Consider the following 9444-nt stretch of genomic DNA (forward strand, 5'->3'; position numbering starts at 1 on the left):
ACTCTCCCCCGTATTAATCAGGGTTCGGTTGCAGAAAACATCTATTTGAGCTAGTCTAAGCAGGAAGGGACGTGTTACGGGGCAGTAAATGGATCACAGAATTATTGGGAAGACTGAAGAAACAAACTCTAGACTGGACTTCCAGAAATAACACCCAGGAAGCTGCTGCTTCTACTACAGTAAGGAAGCTGCCACTGCAGCTGCCAGTTCAGGAAGCACACTACCTCTGCCACTGTCAGCATCCCCAAATGGATGCCCTGTACCCTCTCTTAATCGCTGCGGGCTTTAGAATCATACAATGGTTCATCTGATTGGCAGAACCGAAATCACGGCTGAACCCTAGTTACAAGGGATTATGGGAATTGTAGTCCAGCTTTCCAGAGCGGTACACTAGAAGAGTATCATGTTAAGCAAATCAATATATAGAAACCTCCACACTCCCTCTCGAGCTATTGTTTGCTTGCTTCTTCCCTTCAGTGCCTGATTTCTTGAAAGAATTGCCTATATATAGTTGGTCTGCAGTTCCCACTTATCCCTTCATCCATTGCAGTCTGCCCACTCTGTTCTGTCTCCACCCAACCTACTAATTTGCAGGACCAGTGGTCTATTTTAGTCCTACTCCCTTGGACATTCAAGAAGCAGCAGGTTGTTTCTTACGTCGCTTGTGGTAAGAGCCATATCAATGTGATGCACAAAAGAATTACTTAAGGCCACTCTCCTGGAACAGGCCTTGGACTTGGAGGCACTTAAAGCCTTGAGCTTCAGCTGCTATCTAGACCTGCTCTCCCTCATACGTGACTAATCTAGGTTAATGATGTTTCTGTTCGCCTAGTCTTTTCAGAATCCCTCACATTCAATTAGTCACCAGATCCTGGAATTTCAATACCAATGATGACTTCTGAAGCCAACCAGTTCTTTGTATCTCCACTGCCACTGCCTTATTTCCAATCATCGTCCCTGCCTGGATTATTACAGTAACCTCCTAAGTAGTCTTTCAGCCACTAGGTTTTTCCCATTTCAGTTTATCCTCCACCTGCCTTCAAGATATTTAGTAATCGGTTTCCAGTTTACCTAATGATAATAGCAAAGGCTTTTCGAGCACTTGGTCTGTGCCAAGCACTGTACAAAGCACTTTATATGAACTGTCACATTTAATTCCCCATGAAGTAGATATTATTATGTCATCACTTGGTAGATAAGGAAACTGAGGATCATAGAATATACAAGATTTGGCCATTAGTCACTCCATGGAGGAACTGGAATTGGAGTCAGGTCTGCTACCCCGCAAAGGCAGTATTCTCACTCCCACCACATTTTACAGTTGCTCCAGCCTCATCTCTCCCGACCCTGTTCGTAGTCCAGCCATAGTGAACTCCCCATCCGTCTAACGCATTGTGCTCTTTAAGCATTGTGCTCTTTAATGACAACACCTGGGGCATCTTGTTTCCCTCGCATTCCAGTGATTCTCTGCTTAGCATATTCCACCTTCAAGTTCCAACTCAAGTGTTATCTATTTGGGTAACTCCAGGCTCTGTGGTCTAGGCTCCTGCTGTTCTCTGTTAGTACTCATTTTGAGTTGCATTGTGATTAGCTTCTAAATGCCTGCACCCGCCAGTTTAGAATAGGAAACAGAAACCACTCTCCATATCTCCATATTTTAAGCAGAAAAGAAATTTAATACAGAGAATTATGAAGTGCTTACCAAATCCTTGGAATAGCTGGAGAAGCAGGCTGTAGCTGAGGCCTCCAGGAATGACTCGCAGAACACTACCAAACTAACCCACCAAAAAAAAAAAAACTAACCCACCAACAGAGCTACAGCCTTGATGGCCATGGGGATACCGAGTGTGAGAACGTAGCACTCTAGTACAACCCAGGGATCAGGAAGCTGCTGACAAACAATCCCACGACATATATAGTGTCAGACTTCTTGCAGAGCTACTGACCAGTGTAAACATCCAATGCGTAGTCAGCAGAGGGAGGAAAAAGGAAACTGCATAATCAGAATCTGGAGCACTGAGGGTTTGTTCTAGGGTGGGTTGGGGTTTTTGAATGTTTGCTTTCAAAAAGTAAGATTGAGGTAAGACTTTTTTTTTTTTAAGGAAATAATTATTTTCAAAGTCCACAGGAAAAGATAACCATATGCCAACCTCCCCACTCCAAAAAAAAAGCCAAAAATTCTGTAGCTACAGTACTTGAGTACTAAGTGCGCAGGCAAAACCATTTGAGAAAAGCGGGTACGAAAGCAATTAAGAGAGGTACTGTTAAACTGGGAGTCAGTACAAACTTACCTTGAATCGAAGACCAGCCCTGTGACCTTGGAAACATCATTTAAACTGTTTGTCCTTCATTCTTCTTTTCTCTGACCTTCAAGATTTAATCCGACCCTAAATTTTGGGTTTGTTAGTTATTCAACTGAAAAAAGCATTTTTAGAGTAAAGAGGAGGAAGATTATGCAACCATCTCTAGGACTCTCTGTACTTTTGATCATTCTGTAAAAGTTCCCTGTCAACCTTAAAACATTCTCTGAGGCCACCCAGATGAGGTGAGAGAAGCAGTGGGAAAGAAAGGAACCTAGAAAGTGGAGGGGATTTTGCCTTCACCATATCGAATCAAATACAGTCTTTTAAAACACACAGAGCAGCTTCGAAGTTCCCTAATTTCCCAATTTGGAGTTTTGGTTAACCTGTCCCCCGAGTTAAGGGGGAAAGAGATTCTTCAAAGATTCTAGGAGCTAGAAGGGCTCATCACAACCTCAGAAGCCAAGCTTGTTATAAAAAGTGCATTAAGAAGCATCCTCTAGGCTATGTTAGCTAGGCCAGAGATTAAATGGAGCCTTCCCAGGTCCCTGCAGCCTCCTTTGGGTTATTTGAGGTGCTTGCTGTATTTTTTGGCCTATTTTTTTTTTTTCCCCTGCAAGACTTGTCCTTCATCTTCTTGCTTCTCTGATGTAAATGGCTTTTCAGAACACCATTCCCAGACAAACCTTCAAGTGTTAGCGGAGGGTCAGTTTGCCAATACTGTTTTCTGTTGTTGTTATTTCCTTCAAAATAAGAGACTGGTGCTGTCTTCAGAGAACGCTATGGCATGACAGGAGTTTTGTGCAGCTGTTCATTTCTCCCCTGCTAATATGCTTCCTTCGTTTGCTTCAAAGCTTGTTTACCAACTCTAGCTTGGTCCCTGGACTCTCCTCCCTTCACCCTGCCCCCTGCATTGTGCATTTCAAAAGGTAGAGAAAAATAACAGCCTCTTCTCAGCCGTCTCCAGTGAAGACAGCAGAATTACCAGGGCCAATATGTCAAATTGTACAGCCTTCACAAAACCTTAGCCCAGAGGTATTTCAGGTTAGTAAAAGAAAAAGCCACTTCACATAGAGCACAAGGGCCTCTAACAGACAGGGAGGTTCCAGGGCTGCCTCTCCTCAGTGCATACACACACAAAAAAAGAGAGTTAAGAGTGAATAGGCAGGGTTTAGTTCTTAGCCACAGATGATACAAACCCCAATGATACATCTATTGCTACATGCCGCCAAATTAAATGGGATGTACACATGAAGATTTGCTATAGTTACAGCCCTACCCTCAAGCCGTTTATAGGCAAAGGCAGTGTTTCTCAAAGCATAATCCAAATATCACCTACATCATAATTACTTGGGTGCGTATTTTAAAATGCAGATTCCTGGGCTTTCATCCAGATTTCCTGAATCAGAATATCTGGAAGCAGCACAGAGGAATCTAATTTTCACAATACACCTCGTATAATTCTTAGGTACAGTAAAGTTTCTGAAACCACATATTACTTTGAATAAAGGCTTTTTAGGAATTTACAAGGAAGATAATTATACTATTTGAGTTTTAAGCCTCCAAGTCCTTAAAAAATCTGCACATTAATCACAAAGTAAAGAGTATAGCATAGTAGCAATTAAGAACAGGAGTACAATATAGCGCAGTACCCGAATCATAAGATCATTTAAAGGTATAAATGGGGAAAAATGCATTAAGGTTTTTAAGAGTGTTCACAGTAAGCCCTCAATACATTTTAGCCGTAATGAATAAACTGAGGGCACCTAATACACAAATGACGTGACGTACATGGAGCACAAGATTATCCCCATATGCGGTCTTAACGCCTCGATTTCTTCCTTCTAAAACAAAAATTTGAAAGCCATTAAAGGACATCCTCTCAGTCAAGGTCAGGCAACCAAAAAGTAAAGCAATGGCTGCTTTTTACTTAACCTGGGTAAATCACAATATCCCCTGGGAAAGGAGAGTAGATTTCTAGATCTGCTGTCATTTGCTTGCCTAGCCCTGTAACCGCCACAGAATTGATGTTATTGTATGTCCTGATCAATCCTGAGGGTATTTATTGACATTGTCCCATTTCACCAATAAAAGATTCATTTGAGAGCTATCGCTACTTATAAATGACCTTCACCTCTGAAGATATAGCCTGAGGACTCTAGGGGTTAGCTAGCCCATGGTTTCAACATGGACTGAATGACGCTAATGGGTTGTAGTGGTGTTGTCTCTGCTAGGAGCATAGGAAGATGAGAACAGCCAGTGAGTATAAAGAGAACAGTAGAGGATGCCCCCACTTTCTCCCATACCTGGGTCAGGCAGGGGATAGACAAATAAGGGCAATTCTTTATCTAGGATTTCCTTCTCCTGGCCTCTAAGGCTAACGAGTACCTAGTGATTTATGCCCAAGCATAAGCCCACCTGCCTGCTGCTTTCTGTTTGTGGACATAGCTAACCTGTGTGAGGAGGGGCATAGACTTCAACCTCCCTACACCTCTGGCAGCTGAACAAGGAGACAGGGCTCTGTATTCAGCCTCTGAGTTTTCGATAAAGGACAGCATATGGGGGAAACTGTACCCAGGTCTCCCTTGAATCCAGTCTCCAAAAAAGGCAGTCTTCCGAGAGAAAACTGTAACTTCAACAGATTCTGAGAAGGAATAGTTTAACCTTGGAATGAAGGTGGAGTAATTGTGAAGTTTTATTTAATTCTATGTCTGAAGAGTTGACACAGAGTTGTCGATCTCCTTGGTGTCCAGCAGGTGGAGATACAGTCTAAGGCTGCCCGGGACTGCAGTGGAAATTCCTGGGCAATAGGTACATTCCAGAGTCTTCTGAAGCCTGTGGCAGACAGTAAGCAGGGTGCCTTTGCTGCTTACCAGTCCCCAGTCATCCTAACCTGCATATTTCTCTTCCTTCCCTTTCACAGAAACTTTAGCCTGAGACTATGACCTGTCAGCTTTTGGTTTCAGACTAGGAAGGGGTGATACAAAGAACTCTATGGTGGAGGAGAGATGGGAAGAGGGGGATCATAGAGACATTTGAAGAACTTTCCTGAAGTCCAGGATCTGTGCTGTTTAGCACGGATTCTGTGTGGGCAGTGAGGTGTCATTCCTGCCAATCTGGAAATGTCAGTATCTTTAAATCCATGGAGGGACCACCCCCCTAAAACTCAAATAAACAAATGGTGACACAAACCAGGACCAGGAGACCAGGCAGGATTCAGCATAAGTATCTAACTAACCTTCTGGCATCTGTGGATGCCAGGCAACAGGTAAAGATATGGGTGGGCGCCCTCCCTGCCATTGGGCACTAGGCCATGGCCACCAGTTGGGTACAATCAGCCTGCCAAGGTGAAGGGCATCCCAGGATGTTGTGCCCATCAGCTTCCCCTGCCACAAACTGAATGGAGCCCGAAACTTACGAGAGCCCTCCTCCATAGACTCAGTTCCTCCTTGAGAACAGCAGGAGAAAGGGAAGCAGGGAAGGGCGGTAATGCTCTACTTAACCTAAAGACAGTAGCAGAGGCTCTTCACTCCTCCACTGGAAAAGAAGAGTCTGGAAATGGGCCTTTCTGAATAGGACCCAGAACTTGAAGTTACAAGTTAGTAGGATAAAACAATGTATGATGGAAGTAGAGTGAAGGCAGTGTGGCATCGTGGAAGGAGCTAATTTGGGATAAGGACACCTGGATTCTATCCCACGTTAGCTACATGACCTTGGGCAAGTCATTTATTTTCTCTGGGCTTCAGTTTCCTTGTCTGTAAAATGAGGACATTGGGCTGGATGGTATCTAGAATATCTTCCTTCTCCGACATGTGCTATTCAATTTTGAGAACTGATTGACATTCCCTTGTTGAGGGTGACTAGTCTAGCACCACAGACCCCCATGTGACTAGACATAAGCTATGTCTGAGCTAAGGGAAGCAAGTACTAGAGGAGTGGGGGCAGTGCAAGTTCTGGGTTCCCAAAGTACCTCCAGACTCACTATCTCTATTCCCACACTACGCCACAGGGATTCCCCACCACCACAGAGACATGAAGTTCAGAGGTCCAGACCTCCTAATCTTTTGTCTACTGAGAAGGCTGGAGGCTCTTGTTGTCAACCTTGTAACTAAGAGAATCTAAAACCCCTGTGTCAAAAAGAAAGTGATACTCATCTGGGTAACATCCATTGAATTCCTATCTACTGAGTTTGGATCGATCGAATGCAGATCTGTCTCTGATCTCTGCTCCATTGCCCCCAGAGCTGCCCTTCCTCACTCAGGTCCCTTCCTGCCCATTGAGATTCACAGCGGGCTGAGTGCTGGTTCCGGCTGCCTGTGCAGGGTTCACCTGGTCCCTAGGATAGGACCTGTGCCTGAATTTATCCTGTGAAGAGAGGTATCCCTTTACTTCCCCTCCAAGCATTGTCTCACTTCTTTGCCCAGGTGAGTTTCCATAGGATATTGGAAACTCCTCATTTACCAAAGCTTCCCTGTATACCCAGGCTTAAGAAAATATTCCACTTCAGAACTGAGAACAGGGAGTTTGGGGAGATTCAAAAATGACAAATAATCATACTCACCTGAGACCTGAGATCTACTCCCTTGTCCTCCCCTCCACCCTGGGGAATCTTAAATAACACCCTCAGGGAGGAAAAAATGGTTGGAATAGTCTGACAGATTAACATCATGTTGCATTTCAAAGGGAAGTTAATTTCACCACTCATACTCCACCATATATTTGAATATGCTATAATCTTCAAGGCGGGGAGGGGCAGGGAGATGCAATAGCTTGAAGTAAAATAGGTATAAAACATGAATCCCACTTTCAAGGAATTTATAGCCTATATTATTTATCTATTAACACATAACAAAATTACCCCCAAAATGTAGTGACTTAAAACAACAATAAACATTTACTCTAAAAAAAATTATTTTTAATTTAAAATTTAAAACAAACATTTATTCTCTCACACAGTTTCTGTGGGTCAGGAACTCAGAATCCGCTTAGCTGGGTGGCTCTGGCTTGGTGTCTCTCATGAGGCTGCAGTCAACATGTCAACTGGGGCTGTAGTTATTTGAAAGCTGAACTGGGGTTGGCCACCACGTACTGCAAGATAACTCACGTGAGTGAACTTGACTTCTAGCAAGTTGGTGCTGGCTTTTGGCGGAAGGTCTCAATTCCTCTCCACAGGGGTCTCTCCATAGGCCTGCTTAAGTGCCCCCCCTGACATGGCAGCTGGCTTTCCTCAGGGCAAGTAATCCAAGAGAGAGACCAAGGTAGAAACTGCCGTGTCTTTTATGACAGCCTTGGGAGTTACACATGACACTACCGCAGTATTGTGCTGATCACACAGGCCAGCCATGACTCCGTGTAGGAAGGGAACACAGAAAGGGCATGAATACCAGGAGGTGAGGTTTGTTGGGCCATCTTGGAGTCTGGCTACCATATAAGCCATCTGGGATCTCAATGTTGTCATAAATAATACATTACGCTAAACAAAAGGGGTAGAATATTTATAAACCTGCAAGAAATTTGAATACGCCATGATAGGGCAAATTTCATAGTTTTTCACAAAATGCCATTAAGCAAATGACTTCAGCAGATTCTGTTTTCATTGAAACTTGCTTCAGTTTTACCTTTAAACTCCTTGAGAACATTCTTCAGAGTAGGCTAAGAGATTGCATGATTGCATTGCGATCTTAATCTTTATTCGAAGAATGTAAGCCATGCTGCTATAACCAAGAGATGGGCAAATAGAGGGGCTCAGATAGAGTAATAGTCCAGAGGTAGGTAGAGAGTCCTTGACTGGTGAAGAAAGCTTGCATTGCTGATCCAAGGTGGCTGCTTAGTTTGTCACCATGTCCCAACAAGCAGAAGGAAGAAAGAGGAAGTAGAAGATCATCAGCTTTCCTTTTTAAGAACATGACTGAGAAGTGACACACGTTGCTTTATTCACATCCCATTGACCAGCACTTAATTGTGTGTCCACCCCCTAACTGTTGGAGAGGCTGGGCAGAGTACCCTAGCTGGCAGCCACACACCCTGCTAAACTCAGCGTGTGGGTGGCCAGGTGGAGGGGGTCATATTACTAAAAGGAAGAAGGGACTAGATCCTGGGCTACAGTGCTCTCTGCTACACCTACAAAATTTCATTCTTTGGGGATAGGTCAGGTGACCGAGGTTAACACGTAATTGGATCACATCTCCAGCTACATTTTTTAAAATATTAATTAAACATATTTTTAATATTAATTAATTAATTTGGCTGCACCGGATCTTAGTTGTGGCACACGGGATCTTCGTTGCCATGAGAGGGATCTTCGTTGTGGCACGCGGGATCTTTAGTTGCGGCATGCGGGCTCTCGTTCCCTGACAAGGGATCAAACCTCGGGCCCCCTGCATTGGGAGCGGGGAGTCTTAGCCACTGGACCAACAGGGAAGTCCCTCCAGATACATTTCAAGAATTGGATGTACATTAAAACACGATAGCAAGAAGTGCTATCTTGGGACTTCCCTGGTGACACAGTGGTTAAGAATCTGCCTGCCAATTCAGGGGACATGGGTTCCATCCCTGGTCAGGGAACTAAGATCCCACATGTCGTGGGGCAACTAAGCCCGTGTGCCACAACTACTGAGCCTGCACTCTACAGCCCGTGAGCCACAACTACTGAAGCCCGCACGCCTAGAGCCCGTGCTCCGCAACAAGAGAAGCCACCGCAATGAGAAGCCTGCGCACCACAACGAAGAGTAGGCCCCGCTCCCCGCAACTAGAGAAAGCCCGCGTGCAGAAACGAAGACCCAACGCAGCCAAAAATAAATTTATTAATAAAAAAAGAAGAAGAAGAAGTGCTATCTTGATGGAAGACTTTCTTGGTTTTTTGGGTTTTGTGGTTTTTTGGCCACACCACACAGCATGTGGGGTCTTAGTTCCCTGACCAAGGATGGAACCCACACCCACTGCAGTGGAAGCACAGAGCCTTAACCAGGGAAGTCCCTAGAAGACTATCTTGTTAAAATAAATAAATAAAAACCTTAACTTATTTGTCATAGAGTTCAGAAATGAGTTTTATAATATCACTGTTATGTTTACTGTTACTTTTTTTAAAAAGACTCAGTTTATTCACGTAATGTTTACTGATCTAGGCAAAGTGTTAGGCAATGAT

This window comes from Lagenorhynchus albirostris, chromosome 11 (assembly GCF_949774975.1).
Source record: "Lagenorhynchus albirostris chromosome 11, mLagAlb1.1, whole genome shotgun sequence".
Taxonomy (NCBI): Eukaryota; Metazoa; Chordata; class Mammalia; order Artiodactyla; family Delphinidae; genus Lagenorhynchus; species Lagenorhynchus albirostris.